Source organism: Oryzias latipes, chromosome 12, assembly GCF_053564925.1.
Source record: "Oryzias latipes strain Hd-rR chromosome 12, Olatipes_Hd-rR_3.1".
Taxonomy (NCBI): Eukaryota; Metazoa; Chordata; class Actinopteri; order Beloniformes; family Adrianichthyidae; genus Oryzias; species Oryzias latipes.
The window spans coordinates 26,417,501-26,434,879 of record NC_136248.1 but is presented as its reverse complement, the minus strand read 5'-3'; the positions used below and the strand labels follow the sequence as shown (position 1 = coordinate 26,434,879).

The following is a 17,379-nucleotide window of genomic DNA, read 5'->3' as shown; positions in this document are numbered from 1 at the left end:
TACATTCACTGAGGTGCTGTGCATTAGAGATCAAACTAGGTGTTTGGTTTACGGCTGGGTTGAGGCGAGTTTCTGGAAGTGTGCTAGAAGTTGTTTGGACGATCCTGTTAGGACCCGTAATGGTATAACAAACTACTTCAGTTAGATTTGAGTAAAGTCTTCGGCAATGTATGGACTTAGCAAAAGTAATACAAGAATTTAGAGAAAAGAGCAACATTTAAGAGTGAATACATTCTTAAAAGTAAAACAAGGATTTAAAGACTGAAAATGATGAGAACGAAAAGGAAACAAGTGCTTTCATATTTTCTTTTTTTAAATTAAAGGTGCATTTGTTCAGCCCTTTTTTGTTGTTGTTCTTCTAAACCAGGGGAGTCAGAATCGAGGCCTCGAAGGCCGGTGTCCCACATGTTTTCCAACCAAACTGCCATTGAAAGTCGTTAACATACCTGATCCAGGTAATCAGAAGCAGATAAGGCCGGAGGAGGCCAGCCTTTGAGACCCAGAGTTGACCCCTGCTCTAATTGGTGCGCTTGTTGTGGTGGGATTCCAAACCTGTAAAGATCCAGGAGTAACATGGTTGATGGCGTATCCTTGTTAGAAATTAGGAACTTAAAAGTTAGAAACTTAGACAATCAGTGTAGTTTGTGTGGGCATCCTGTGGGGGTCACACAGGCACTTGCACATCACCTTCACACCCCGTACATGCAGTATTGTTGTGTCTACAGAGGAACCATTGAGAGCATCCTCTCCAGCTGCATCACTGTGTGGGGTGGTAGCTGAGCACACAGCAACAGGAGAGCCCTGCAGCGCATAGTCAACACAGCCAGGAGAATCATTGGAGCACCACTCCCCTCCCTGCAGGACTTATACATCACCCGCCTCCCCGGCAAAGCACTAACAATTATCAAGGACGCACACCACCCTGCACACAACCTGTTCAGCTTTCTGCCCTCGGGGAGGAGGTACAGGAGCCTCCGCTCCCACACCACTAGACTCAGAAACAGGTTCACACACCAGGCCATCAGGATGCTAAACACCTTCTCCCCTTTCCACCCAATCACCACCCATCTCCTCCCATAATCAGTGCTCAAACGACGAGTGCACTTTATTGGCTAATTTTGTGAATTGTCTTTCTTTTCTTTCCTTTCCTTTTATTTTCTCTTGAACAGGCATGAGAGAGTAAGAAACGGCATTTCAATTCATTGTACACGTCACTTGTGAAGAATCGACAATAAAATTGACTTTGACTAGTTATTGTTGTGTAGTCAGTAAGAGGCCAGTATGTGCACTTTACTGACGAGTGCGACTTAAGGACACCGTATGACAGCATCACTCATTCGTGCGCGTAACTTGCTTTATCCTTACAAATACGTCATGATACACTTACCACACACATGACAATGGTATGTGCCTCATGACGGTGGCCTCAATGCCACCTGAAAGGAACTGCAAGACACACCTGTGCTCTTCCTAAAATGAAGTCGCTCCTGTCTATGACCCTCCACGGATCTGGAAAAAAATCCATAGAACCCGTACGGATCAACCCCACGTATAGGTACATGCAACTAAGGCCTTGTCATGGAAATATCAACTCACGGTGATGTGAAGAATCCACACGGAAGGCTTTTGGGCACCAAATATATGACAAGAACTGGTAGATTCAGAGTTAGAGCTGTCAACCTCTTCCCGCCCATGTGCCAAAGTGTTCCTGGGCAAGACACAGAACCCGACATTGCTCCGGATGCCTAAAGGTTGGCACCATCAGTGAGTGAGTATGTGTGTGAATGGGACTGTGAAGCACTTTGGGCCTTCTAAGAAGGTAGTAAAGCGGCACGTAAGAATACGTCGTTTAGCATTTTCCCAGTACCTCAACTGAATCAGTTAATAGCAGACTGACAGAGGCATGGCTGCCAGTACGCAGCTACGGTCCCTTTGACCATCACCGGGATCATTCATACACATTCACTCACTGGAGGCAGGAAGGGTGAAGTGTCTTACTCAAGGACACGACAGTTGTCTGGGGGGAGCGGGTATCGAACCCGCCGATCATTAGCCGTTCTACTCAACCATCTGAGCCACTGCCGTGTGAACTGGTGTGTATATGTGTGTCTTTTTGTGTGCTTTTGACAGACAGGGAACATGAAAAAAGTATCATGGAAATGCAAGATTAGGCATGAAAAGGCAGCAATGAGCATGCTTAGGGTGGCCTTTCATGTGGAGACCAGCAGACCAAGTGCCTTTTGCTCCTTCTTCACCAATTTATGAGTCACCCCTAAACCTGCATCCACCAACTTTAATCTCCCCTCATTCCTATCCGTCCCCTCTGAGAGGAAAGCAGCAGTTTTTTTTCCAGTGTTAACCATCTTTGCCAGGAGCTTTTAGCTGATTTTTCAGATCTTCACTGGCAGTCAGCTGATAACCTCCAACTGCTGTGAGCAATTGACAAGACTATTTCCACGGTCAGAAGGGGTCCAGAAGGAGGGATTCCTTTTGATCCGTGAAGAAGCAGAGCAGCTGAGATTATGACAAAACAAAAAAAAAAGAGGGATAACAGAATGAGAGATAGGAAGACGGCAGGGACAAAGACCCATTTTATGGTCATTCAAAAGGAATTTGCTGCTCAGAATGGGTTGGTTCATGCAATCTGCTGATAAGGAAAGGCCCAGCTTTCAGAATACTGCAGTTACATGCTCTGTGTGTCTTTGCATGTGCAGAAACTAATAGAAACGCCTGCTATCAAGGTCAAACAACCCACTCCTGCATGCGATGGTAGACACAGGAACCCTGATCCTTGTGGAAGTGGTGACAGAAGTCCTGCTCAATATTTGGGGAAACGTATCGATTCAGCATCTAGTTTTAACAAAGTCGGCTTCTAATCAAAGATGCCTTTGTGATATTCTCCAGGAAAATGCTTCATTGCTCAAAAGCAACCATGCTTGACCACGCACATGAAAATGTTGCCAGTCATCCAGCTGCAGCTCTTTTACAAATGGTAAAAATGCATAGAAGCAGCAAAACCAGAGCACAATCATTTGCTTGGCTGCACTTGACACTTCTTTCCAAGCAAAAGGAAGGAAGAAGAAGAAGCTACGACTGACTTGAGCAGCAAGATAAAGTCAGGTCTGAGCAGGTTTGTGCGTCTGGGATTAAGGGAAAGCTCTTCTCCGTAAGTACTAATTAAAGTGGGAAGGTGTATAAACAGGCTACAAATTAGCAGCATGCCCCTGACGGTATTGAGTATTTTGCAGGTTGCATTTGTAAACACTCTGATATCACCCGTTTTTTTTTTTTAAACTGCTGATATTTATTTGCTTCAAAAACTTTGGCAAGTGGCGCAGTGAGTGGAGTCGGGCGGGTGGAGGTTTACAGCACATTACAATAGAAACCAGGAGAGGCGAAGATCAAAGAACTGCGCTTCGATTGTAACATGAAGACGTGTGGCAGGGTGGATAGGGAGAATTCTTGGATGTCTCTGATGGGACCGCTGCTCCAGATTCTGATATCCATTTTCTCTTTGTTTTCTATCTCAGCTCTTTGAAATATTTAGCGTGAATTCCTGATGAACACATAGAGCATCTGCATATGCAAGCACGTTTACAGCCACTGCGCTCCCCACAGGCATCAGCCGTCAGCCGGCGCCAACAACATCTGGAAGGGGGCAGTCTTCCCCGTGGGGTAGGAAAAAAAGTCTCCATTGGAGCACAGAGCTCATCTTGAGGGAACGCTCCTGCCACCCCGGTCATGGCACCTCATTTACTTTTTGCTGCTTCAAGCACCTCATGGACACCATACATCCATTTTTTTTACTTGTACTTCTATCTGTCTCTCGTCTCTCAAGAGTCTGTTCTTTTTAACTGTAAAGCTCAATAAAAACAAGCCAACACTGGCGCTAAGAGTCGTTTAAAACGCTATTATATTTCAAAAAAGAACATGATGTATTTGCAGGCAAAAAGCAGCCCAGAGGATAAACAGCCTCTCCAGGGAATACATAAAGTTCAATAAATCTTCCTTTTACGCCGCTGCCGCCGCTCTACTCCTCTCATCATGGCCTTTACCCTCTGTGGCGTTCAACCTCTAGGAATGGTCCTGCAATCTGCACCACCTTGTTAGGCACACTCGCCATCTGAAGCGTGTTGTGTTAGCTATTCCAATGCATGTCTTGTTACCCATATAGATGAGAAAGGGAGTAGACCAAACAGATGGTCAGGGACAGAGGGACTTGCAGGCGTAAAATCCTCCTCCACCAGGAATGGAAGGGTGGATTCAATCGCTGCACATATTGAGAAACTAAAAGGCATTATTATATAATCGCCAAATGTTTTCTCCTGTTTTCTAATCTCTGCCTAATTCTCTGTGATCTATTGATGACACCTGTTTAGGTACAAAAGATTGTAGAATGAGACCTATTTTTTCTTCCTTGTTGTAGATGTAAAACCTCTCTAAAAAGTACCAATATTATGCCTTTTTTGTCACTGATATTCATCTTCGAACATGACAAGCATGCACAGAAGCAGTCCTCATACTCATAATGCGTGTCATTAGCTATTTGCAAACTCATCTAGCTTCCATCTCTGGAGCAATTCCACCTCAAATTTGAGGGAATTTGTCTATGATGCAAAGCATATGCTAAGCTAATTGCAGACAGAACTACAAATGGGACACCAATCACTGGATTTATCAACACGCACACGTGTGCAAGTTTATTTTTGCGGGGACTATACTGTCCTAAGAGAAAGCTTTGTTGTATTTCCTTTTAAATAGCAGTGAGTTTAACAGTTTGGAGCATGTAGAACAAGATACATATTGAGAAATGATGGTTAAATGCATGTATTTCAGCTCTGTAAAAAAAAAAAAAGTTTAAAAAGTATTTTTGCCAACTGATAGTTGTTTATTAATTCTTTATGTGACATTAGGGAAGACATCCTCCAAGAGGGAGAATATATCCATTAGTGTGCAACAGCAGAGGAAGCAGAGTGAGAAACTCTTAAAAGGCTTTCCTATTGCATCAGTTAGCTTTTACTATATTTGTTGGAACTGCTGGCTGGAGAAAGAAAAATTCAGATAGCAGTGACTTGTGCTGGAGGTAAAACCTGGGCTTTATTTACACGATCTTCGTCTGTTGAAGTCTGTATGAACCGTCAGCGTCCTGCTGGCTCTCCTCCTCCATCGGACACAATGAAGACTGACGAGTTGCCCTGAGATGCTGTCTTTGTGATATTATCTTTTTTTCCCCCCAAATTCCTCTCCAAGGGTGTCTTCTGTCATAAACCTGCATGGACTTCACCAAGCTTCCCTTCATCACACAATTGTGTTACTCCAAATGTTTGGATGGGAAGAAGAATGCATGTAGTCATCGGCAGAACAAATAAAAGGGAATTTGATCTAATTTTCTGAAACAATCCCCTCTGCTCATGGGTCTTGAATTTCCATTCTTGTTTGTAAAGATCAGCTCCTTTCGCCCCTTTGATCAATCAAATGTGACTCAAATCAAGCTCCATGCATCATTGAGGCCTGTAATGTAGGGGGATGAATAAAGGTGACGCATTGGCCTCGAGAAACAAAACAAGGATGCTTCTCATCTTCCAATGCTGTGGTTATGCACCAAATATGGATTTGGACTCATGTTAACTTGATCCAAATCTGTTGGGGCCGAATATGGAGGACCATTATTTTTGTTGTCATTGCTAACTGCATCACTTACCTACATAGGGGGATTATTGCTTTTCCAATTCCGCTATCTTATAGATATAAACACTCCTGACACACATCGATTTTTACTGTTACCTTAATATATTCTTAAAAAAACGTTAGTTAAAACTCCTTGCGGAGCCCCCTCATCTGTTCATCAGTGCTTTATTCAACCATCACTCTCATCACTTGTCAAAACATTTTGCTGAGTGCAGCAGTTCAGGTAATAACCACAGAGGAGGGATTCAGTTAATATCAAGAGGACTTCAGAATTCCTGTGACCCCCTCTCTAGCTGCACCGCACGTATGGAAAATCAATGTCTATAATAATGAAAAGCTGATACGACTCCCAGTGCTTCTGTATGGAGCTGAAAATCAACTGGCCGGGTGTCAAAACATAGATTATTGGAAACTTTTCATCGAAGATTTTACGCATATTGGAATACGGAACATTGAAATTGGTTGATAATCCTAGTTTTTCCAAATGTGACTAAAAGGGCTATTTTTAGACCCTACTTTAGTAGAGAAAATGCAAAAAAAAAAAAAAAAACCCTCAAAAAAGGGATATGAACTGAGAACTCTGCACAAAACACATATTATTAAACCAAAGTGTTTAAAACTGCAACTTTCTTGCCACTTAAAGCCAAATTTCACAGTCTTTCGAACAGAAAAATATCCGTCAAAGTGGAATAAAATCACCATCAGTGAGAAAATCAGGGATGGCAGCGCTCCCTGCTTGGCCTATAATGGGGATGTTATGTGCAGCAGAAAAAAAAAAAAACATGGCGATCTTTGAAGAAAAAAGGGGAAGAAAAATTACAACGCGCCTCGGAGGGTCTGTCTCGTTATTATTAAGTTTAGATGAAAAACGCAACTCAGGAGGGAGCCTTATGCAGCAGACTGCCATTTTCTGACATTTGAAGGGATGGCAGAACTGGAGAAGTCGCCACGGAGACAACATTTTCTTCTCCGAGCACTGAGTCATACAAGATGCTGGCCTAAGTAGCAGTGCTTCTTAGATAAGTGCCAGGGCAAGGCTACTATTTGTTCTGAGAGGAGTTTTTTTGCCCTATTTATGTGGGATTTCCTACAAACAAGACATTTGTCTGTTTTCCAGAGGTAACTAGGAATGTTCAAAACTTAAGGAAGGAAACATCTGCAGTTATGGAAGGTGAACTGCATAAAAAACATGATACGGCGCTGATATATTTTGCTCTCTTTTTAACATAATTTGATTTTTTTACTGAAATACAGAAACCTATTAGGAAAAGCAAAATTTAAAGAGAATCAGACAATTATTCTGAATCAAAATAGTAAAATAAAATGATTATGTAAGATTATAAAATGATGAAGATTTTCTCTGTCATTTTTCCTTCATTTGCTTCTTGACTTGGACTCGTTTATTGGTAGTTCTCATGTCAGTGGTGCCAATAACAAACAGGTCCCATAAGCGTTTTGTTTGAGGCCCTTTTTGAGGGACTGACCCGGGGCCAGTTGATGAAAAATTAGAAACTTTAGCAGCTACATCCAAAGTTAGGAGTCCAACGCTGAAGGCTCACGCCTTTCTGAAGTTTAGGAGGAAAAAAAACTTCACATCTGTTAGCAGAGCATAGTTCTCAGTGTTTTTGAACACGCATGTGCTATCTATCCATCCATCCATCCATCCATCCATCCATCCATTCATCCATCCATCCATTCATCCATCCATCCATCTTCGCTACATGGATTACTCCATGTTGGAGCCAGACGATGCTGTTAAGCAGCGATTGGCCCAAGGAATTAGAGCAAGAATGGATATTAAAACAAGTATAATGACTAATGGCTGCTTATTTCTCAATAGAAGTCTATGGGACTTTGGTTTCTTGGAGCCAGCGGGTACTTCCTGTTTGGAATGCTAGGCGGAAGGAGCCACTCAGTCCAGTTCTCACATGCAGTCAATACCTTAGATGGGGGTAGGCAATTATTTTGACTCACGGGCCACATAAGGTTCTAAAATTTGATCGAAGGGCCGGACCAGGAGCAGATGCGAGGAGTGAGAAAAAAATAACATGGAATCTGGGAATCTAGGCTCCAATAAATGGAAAACTTTGGTGTTTCTTCCTCGTTAATCTATGACTTTTTTCTCATAAATTTACGAGGTTTTAAGTTGGAAATTTATGAGATAAAAAACACGTAAATTTACGAGATATTTTCTCCTAATTTAAGACTTAAAATCTCGTAATTTAACAGTTATGACTTTTTTCCTCGTAAATTTTCGACTTAAAAGTTGTAATTTATAAATTATATATATATATATATATATATATATATATATATATATATATATATATATATATTTTTTTTACTTGTCCTGTCCAACAGCTAGGCAGACAGATGAAAGCTGAGGGCCTCTTGTGTTGGACATATTTTACTTTAACAATAGGGGTTATTAATCTTCTGACAAACCAAAGGTGTGACTGAATAAACCCCTTTTGTAATTGAGGCCAAACTTTATTGATTTCAACCATGTTTGTAAATCTTTGGTGTTGGACCGGACGGAAAATGAAAGAAGGGAAGATGAGAGAGGGATGTTAGAGAGGGGGGGGTGATAGTGAGAGGGGGGGGTAAGACCATGAAGCAGCATAGAGCAGACAGGTTTACTGGTTGTTTATCATTACGGTAAGGTTCAAATGTAGTACAAAAAGGGCGGGGCCTGTCCACACACACACTCAAATGTTATCAACACACCTGCTAGCTGCAAAAATGTCCACATATCAACATGTACACAAAATAGATAGTGTTCACAAACGCATACCTATGCCTTTAAACCAACTAGTGTGAAATCTTTCATTCATTCAATCATGCAAACTATGAGTGCAAAGGTGAGCTAACACCTGTGCTCAGGTGAGTGTTTATGTTCTTCTAAAATGGATGGTGGAATGTGAAAAGAAGGAGGAGGAGCGCCCAGCCACCCCCACACCCAGACCCCCGCCGCAGCAGCAGTGGCAGCCGGAAAAATTTAATAAATAAATAAATTAAATTATATTTTTTTTGTAAACTGGCCCTAAAACTCTGTCGTACTTTTTCTTTAAAACTTTAAACTTCTTTTATCTTTCTTTTATTGTAAAGCCTTATAATAATGTTTTATTAACTCGTGATGCTTTTAATAAAATTAATAACACTATTTATGAAATAAAAAATGACCAAATAACTGATTTTCAAAGACAAAAAGTCAGGAAAAATATACTGATATATTCAAAAGAAAAAACAACAAAAAGTTGATCCTTTCCCGTCATTTTCTCGCAGAAAGGGCTGCAGCTCCTCACATGTCTCACAGTTTGCACTAAAACTGAGAAGCTGTGTCCTGCAGGTCTGTTTCTCATCCAGTAATAATGAAAAAAAGCAAACTTCTGTGTTTTCTGCTGCAGCTAAGCATATATCTGCATTACCTTTTCACCAGTACAGAGTTCCCTCGTTTATTGCAGAAGTTGCGTTCTAAAAGTAACCGTGATCAATGAAATCCACTGAGTCTGATTACAGACGTTTATGGCAGTAAAACTCCTCACTGCCTACTTTAGACACTTTTCTCCGACAGACGTGAACATTTTCACGTAGAACGAGAAGACTATCTTCTGTTCTGTTTGACAGGGATTTTAAAGGGTTCCAGATCGGGACACAGACTGCAGAAGGATGGAATAAAATGTCACGTTCTATGCAGGTGTTGTTCTTGTGGCCAGATAAAAATAAAACATGGGTCTCTGATATTCTTCAGTGGGCCGGACCAAACATGGAGATGGACCGGATCCAGCCCGCGGGCCGCAGTTTGCCCACCCCTGCCTTAGACTTAGTTCGTCTAACTATGGGTAGAAGAATATTCCAGACACGTGGAAAGGAAAAAAAAGAGAGATGGAGAATTAAAATGCGGTCTGGAAGACAGAATTTTACAAACAAACCTCAAAGCAGAAAAATACTTTAGTGCTGTAAAAGAAGACAGTCTGTCAGATGTGGTAGAAGAAGCACAAAAGTAGGCATTGATTACTGAAACATCCAGAGGAGTCAGTGAAACACTTGACTCTGCCACTCTGTAGTGCTGCAACTTCACCTGCATGCTAACTGGATATTTTGTAACAATATATATCTGCTTGTCAGAGTGACAGTAAAGCATAAGTGACACTTCACTTCTGCAGACTGACAGCCTTGTGCGCTGCATGTCTATCCATGCCAGTCCATTCATTACGGGGTAAAACACAAGGAGTGTTGGTTTTTCAACAGCTTGTCATTTTAACTCAGACATGACCACATTTACACTGCAGGTCTCAGAGCTCCATTCGATTCTGTTGGTTAGGATCAATGTTTGGCATTCATGTTCATGGTTTTCTTCAAAATCTGCCCTCAGATTTTGGTATGAACGGACTAGAACCTTGTCGTGACCTGCATGCGCACACCACTTTCCAAGATGGAAACAGCCAACAGGGGAATTTGCTCTGGCATTTTTCATTTGTTGTGCCGCGGAAGTAAGAGAAGCATCAAAAGACTCATTACAAGAAGGAATGGGAGAAACCCTCTGCTGTACTTGGCTCTTCTGCCTCCTGTCAGTGCAGATTTGTGATGAATGTTGGACAAAGGTGATGTAAAAGCATGAGGATTGCACAAAAAGACTAGAACAATGTAAAAACTAAGGTTACCAAAAAAATGTCTGCACATCAAACCAACATTGGCAAACATTTTATGTTTGACGAATGTTGTATATTTTTTTATTAGACTTTTAGTTACTTTAACTGCAAAGATTACCCCAAAAATTTGGATACAGTTGTCCCTCCTTAAATCGCAGATCACCTTTCCTGGTCTTACTGTTTTGTGGATTATTTTCTTCTTTTTTTTTTTTTTATGGCACACTGTGTTCTGGGTCCTGATTGACGGCATACCATTATCAACCAATTTCATCTGTCTTCTGTACAAATTCTAAATAGCAGATCTTTGTTTTCATCCTACAACACTGGGCTCCTTTTGTCTATGAAGGTTTGAACTTTAAGCATGCTTAACCCTTTAACACCGGAGATGTTGCAGACGACTCCTAAATAACACACGCTTATTGATGTACGATAACTCTTCAACTGTTTACTTGATCAATGTGAATCAGCTGATTCTGAAGAGGAGCAAAGTGGATTTTATGTCAGCTTTGCACTGATATGCAACACATGACCAACATATAGTGTTGCAAAAGAGCTGGAATTACACTGGAACAACGTTAATTGTGTCAATGGTTGAAGAGTTACGATAGTCGAAAGAATGTCAACACTGGAGCTAAAGCTTTGGGGTTAAGGGGGTTAATGTTGATTATAAAGTGTGTAGTGAAGGGTCTTAAAGCCTTATCTGTCATCATGTCCTACATCTTCGATTTCGACCATCATGGGTTATGGGAACCGCTGCACGGCAAAAAGAAAAGATTGTATAAATATAACTTTGGCAGGCAAACTGAGTCAAAAACAGGGTCAGGAGACAGAAGATCAGGTCCAAATATAAGACTCGGATAGGAAGGCAGAATGGCACAAACAATACTTTTCACTGAGTGTGGCTCAGTGCACTGCTTAAGTACTGTAGACTGTGATTGGTTGAGTGAATTAGGATTCGGTGTGTGGCATCCAGGATGTCCAGGCTGGGGTTGATTGGAGATGAAGCGCGTTCAGTACTCTGGAGATGGTTCCCGCTGGTGAGGGGGAGACAGAGTTCTAACTTTGGGCTGATTAAGACTTACTGACAGCTGGATCTGTTGTTCTACTGGGAAACTCGGAGGTGTAATTGAAGCAACTTTGCTTGACAATAACTTTGGAGCAATTAAAAAAGAAAGTTTCGCAAAATGCACCAGTTTTGAAATTATGCGTGGCTTGGTTGTTGCAAAGCAACATAAAGTGCAGACACCTACTAGTTTGTGTAACTTCTTAATGGCTAAGTTGCTTTTGTCTTTTATAATGATTTACCTGTTGAGAAAATGAGTCAACACATATAGAAAAAACAAACAAACAAGTGTGCTTTCTTTGTTTTTGCTGAATACCTGGCCATTTGGCTGCAATTAAATTATGAAGTGCAGACAGTTTGTTTTTATAAAAAAAACACAAACAAAAAAAACATGCAGCCTTTACCAGAACTTGCCGTTTATTGTTGGCAAAGAAAATGTTTATTGTTGAAAGTCTGCTCTGTTATTGTTCTCTTCTGCTCACAGACTGTGAGGCTCAGTGGCCCACATACTGTTTCATTCAAACTGTAATGCACTGCTGATTACTTGTTATTGATTAAAAGAGACTGTCAGGAGTTACATGGTTCTTGTATTACTTTTCAGTGATTTTATTTGTAAAACCTGCGGAACTACACAACACAAAGGAACAAATGAGCAAAAAGCTGGTTCAGGTTTAATTGTGTGTCTGTGTGTGAGGACGCTTCATAATAATACTGTTATGCTACGTACGCACCGGGCATGTGTTATGCACAGTGTGTATACTGGACATGCGCTGGCCGCTACCCAATACTACCGCATGTCCGCCACCTAGAGTTGAAAGAAGCTTGGTACAAAATGTCAAAGCGATGCAAATCTTGCAAGTCTCGCTTTTTTTGAAAGCGAGACTTGCAAGATGAAAGAGTTGGTGTCATAAATAATCCAGTCGGAGATAATGAATTTACAAATGGCTGGCACTTTCGTGAATTAAAGGAGACGTCAGCCATACGTCACTACCAAATCCGAGTCCCCGATTGGTCAAAGTTCTACCTTAACTTTCGACACACGAGTTTTGTTTGTAGAGCCTGAAGCCAGTCGTAGAAATGTCCGTAACTATGGTGAACGTGAGAGTTTTGAGCTCAAATTACGCCTCTACATACGTTAATATATGTAGACTTTTCATTGAAAGTTGTCACTTTGCAGAGGGTGGTGTGAATGGACCTTCATTGTTGTTTACTTAAAGCAGGCATGTCCAAAGTGTGGCATGCAGGCTTCTGTTAGAAATCAACAATATACATTCCTCAGCTCTTTCTAAAAACTGTTTACAATGTCTTGATTATGATTAGCTAAATTCTGACATAGTAGAGTTTGACTTTTGTCCCAATAGCTAGCGACAAAAGCACATACTCATCTGACGCTGCTTAGTTACTGTTTTTGTTTTTTTCGACAAGAGTGGATGAGCTGACCTCCAGAGCCTTAAGGGCCAAATAGGAGGAACAGATTTGTTTCGTTTATCAAAACCGCAGTTCTAATTCTAAATAACAATAATAAAACAATAATTTGTGTTATTTGTGCAACATGTTTTGTTTTTTCTCAAATTTCTTTGTTTTTTCCAGACAGATTATTTTATTTTATTTTATTCATTTTCCTCAAATATATAATTGAAAGTGATTTTGGTGGGAAAAAAATATGCATTTAGATGTATTTCCCTTTTATGTGAAAAAAATAAATAAATAGAGAGTTCATTTGCATTTAATGTTATTATCAGGGTTCAGAAAATGCAGACCAATTGGTAGACCTTCACACATGTTCACCTCACCAAATCTGGTCTTCTTTGTCAATGTTTGGACTTCCCTGACTTACAGGAAACACTTTTGAACGAACAACCTCAGCTTTAGTCAATTTAGCCCACAAGGTTGAAGTTTAATATTTTTATTAAAAGAAAAAGAAAAAAAGAAAACAGACAAAACAGAGAACCTGGGGCCTAAAACAAAACAAAACAAAAATATTACTTATTCATGGTATCAGTGCTTGAGCAGTTAGTCAGTTGGTAAATATAAGTTACTGAACATGCAATGAGTAAAATATTACTAAAAATTCATTAAACTACTTTGTTACAGTAAAAATGAAAATATCACAGTAATATTACTTTAATAAGGAGTTACTCCCCACAGAGCCCATGCATCTTTGACCTTAGCTGTGGCAGCTGTTGTCTCTGCAAAGCAAATGTTCCTTCAGAGGACAAGCACCCTTTACAGCTGTGATTAAAGAGAGGTTAAAATGATGAAAACTTGCTATCGACAAGGTAATATTCATATAAATCACAGATTGAAGGTTAACTAAAAAAATACACCAAAATAAACACTAATAAGCAGGACAGTGCTCCAACCACTAAAAAAATAGACTAGTAAAAGCTGAGAATTAGCTGATATTTTTCTTTTTTTGTAATCATGTTCTCCTAATTTTCTCTCTCGTATCTGTTCATAAAGGTTTTCTGTCACTTCTACAAATAATAAAGACAATTCTAAAGTTGTGTATTTAAGCATTCTGACAAAATCCTATTTATACTGTGTTCAATCAGTTATAGATATTAACAGTTTGTTGAAATATATTTAAACATTTTGTTGAAATAAGATCCAGAGAAGAAAAAGTTGGTAGATGTGGTAATAACCTATTCATAAAAGTGTCATTGTAATGTGAGGGGAGTGAGAGGTAGGAATTTACAGTGAATGTGAAAGTAATTAGTAATGTTAAAGAGACATGGGGGGGGGGGTCTGTAGGAGCTCCCACTGAATAAAAATATAGTCTTCAATTACTTCAGAAAGAGTTTTCAGATATGTTGAAAATTATTTTTCCTACACTTTCTAAACACGTGACAAAGTTTACTACAAGAACCCTGGGAAAAATGGAAATTATTCTGCTGAAAAATCTGAATCTGCTGAAAACTTGGTAAGACCAACTAGTAGGTTCTGGGTTAAACAGAACATCAATGGTTTGGGATTTAGTACAAAAATTCACCAATCCAGGTTATGCAAAATAAAACAAAAAAATAAAACACATAATTGCAATTGGCACCGTTTGAAACATGGTTGGACAACATTTATGCATTGGCTTTTTATGACATACTTACATGACTGTGCTCCCAGATCAGAGGTTCCCATCATTGATCCTCTCCTTGCCTGTTTTGCAGCTCTCTCTAGTTCTCTCTAGTGTCTCAGTTGACTCAGCTGATTTCAGCGTCTCTGCATTCTGATAGACTGAACACACCTGATTAAGGTAATCAACGGCTAGGGTTACAAAGAGAGCTGGAAAACAGGCAGGGTGGTAGATCTTGATACCAAAGTTGGGCAGTCCTGTCCCAGATTATCTGAAACTGTTAAACTCGGTGAACCCAATTATCATGTTGACATGCCACCATATCCCTTGCCACTGCCTGCTCAACCAAACGTTTGAGTAAACTTTGAGTCACCATATTTTTATTAGAGAAGTTTCTAACTTAACTCAAACTGATTTAGCCATCTCAACCAATTGGTAGAAGCATTCAAAGCTAAAGAAAACCAACAGATGGCCCTGTGTCAGTCAGTGGTTACTTGCCCAACGTCTTTGACTGACAAGCAAGTCACAACTTGAAAATGATCACACACATTTTTTTTCCTTTTTATGAAAATTTGAAAGGTAGGAATATTTTTCTTACTTGGAATTACTAGTAAAGGCGTTAATCAACAGAAATATGTTCTTAGATAAACAAAAATAAACAAATTTCTGTTTGTAATAACTTTTTAAAAACATGCTCTACCAAACGGTTGATTTGTCACTTTATGGTATAAGTTGCAAAATCAAGCCAATGTTAAATAAAGGGACCGTTTGTCATAAAATCAGTTAAAACAACCTTCTAAATCATCCATTACTAAAGAAATATTCATTAACACATCATAAATAATAATTTAAAATACATAATACTGTATAGTTTTGTCTATTTTTGAGTTTATATAAGTTGGGGTGTAAATAAATAAAAAAATAAAGATTATCACAACCAATTCATTTAAAACTAAACAAAAAAAGCTGCAATAATAATATTAACAACATTTACAAAAGTTTTTCTATCATTTCTTTTGTTTTACAACTAGTAGACAGTAAAACATTCTACAGTGCTAGACCACGACAAAGTCCACATGAATCAGATGCAGATCTGTATGACAGTGAGGATGACCCAACAGAGGATCCTGATTATCAATCCACACATGCAAAGGGCATTGGTGACAGTTCTTTTGAATCCATGGATGAAGAAGAATCTCTTCTTCAAGGTTCCAGAATCAAGATTTGAGCCTCCTGAAGATGTACACACACCCTTCCGATACTTCAAAATGCTTTTCACTGATGAAATGATTGCTTATGATACAAATCTACAAAGCTAAATAGATCTCTTTGATATGCTGGTGCACCTGTACAAGACCTGTACAGCTACATCTAGGTGACGGTACAGTCCCCTGTTTGGATACATCATCGACTTGTGTGTCACTAATTCATGACTGGTCTGCAAGAGGGACCTACTGAAGCAAAAACCAGTATTACTCAAAAGGTTCTACCTGGCTGTTGCACACAGTTTAAATAAGATCAACAAGCAAGCAACCAAAGTTGGCTGACCATCATTGAGCTCTCTACCACAGATGTGGAAAGGCCACACACCAAGACCATCACGACCAAAACAACAGTGTGCACTACGACAACATGGTACAGCGCCTCTCCATTCTGACAAGCTGGGACGATGAAACATCGGCCCAAATAGGTCAAGATGTCAGAAATATGATTTTTCTGTGTTTCATTCCAAACCAAGAATCTATTTATGAAATACCATCAAAAGTGAGTCAATATCCAAAATAGTTGTAGTGTCAAACAACTTCTAGGAAATATAGGTCAAAATTTGCTTTGTTTTAAAAAAGTTCAATGTTTGAGGCATGATAAAAAGAATGGAGACAAATGCCCTTAATATTGAGTGTTAATAAGGTCTAAATGAATTGGTTTACATGATTTTTTCAAATATTTGTTGTATCTGTATGAAATTTTGCACTTTTACCATTAAAGGACATCTCAACCGTTTGGTAGAGGTCATTATTTAAAAAACTAAAAGGTCAGTTAAAAAAAACTAAACAGATTGTGGTCATTACTTACCTAAAGCAATAAGAAATGCAAACAAATAATTTTTTGATAGCTTTTTTCTTGGTGGGGTAGTTAAAGAGATATAGAGATGGACACGGCCGGGTGTGATGTCACACATGAAAAAATGCCTTATCTCCAGCTCCAGCTACAGCGGAATAAAACAAATTTGGTCGCCAATCTTCCATAAAACTGGCGCCGCCATTTTGAGCCAGTTGACAGTGGTTGGTCCGAGACTGTCTGAGTCAACGTTTCCATGGCCAATAATGGGAAAGCTTGTTCCTAGTGCACACACCTTCCACTGAAAGTAACTCGGGAGAATCTGTCAGACGTTTGAGGTGGGAGCCACCGGGTACCACATGCTTTTACTGAGGCATGTGATTGGTTAGTTTATAACTTGAATAACTTGCAATAAAAAAATATATGATTAGCAAAAAAAAAAAAGCATCAGAGCAAGAATGGTTATTCTGACATATGATGACGGTAGTGGCTGTTTATTTCTCTATTGAAGTCTATGGGATTTTGGCTTTTACAGACGTTTTTGTTTATTTGGAAACAAAAATACTCAGACGGAAACCTGTGGATTCATTTGTTCACTTTAACAGCTTTTTTCATCAAGTTTCCATCAGTAACTCTCAGTTATTCCTGCATGCATTTTTTGCTGAGCTTCTGCACAAAAAGTTCTGTAGCTGTAAAGAAACCAGAGCCCCACATTTCAACACCAAAGAGGACAAGAAACATTTCTGAAAAGCAAAAGGCTCAGGGGGGAGATAATTGCAGGGAGTTATCATCAACTGCCTTTTGAGAGATTTTTTCTCTCTGTAAAACCATAGGATCACTGCAAAACC

At 39.6% G+C, this 17,379-nt stretch overlaps 1 long non-coding RNA gene across 1 annotated transcript in view; it reads right to left on the bottom strand.

Annotated features, from left to right (window-relative positions):
* The window catches only part of LOC144996196 (uncharacterized), a 32,060-nt gene that overhangs the window by 3,893 nt on the left and 10,788 nt on the right, over positions 1 to 17,379 (bottom strand). The window contains exon 3 of the long non-coding RNA XR_013659233.1: positions 447 to 552. This is a non-coding gene — a long non-coding RNA (uncharacterized LOC144996196). The remainder of the gene's footprint in view (positions 1 to 446; positions 553 to 17,379) is intronic.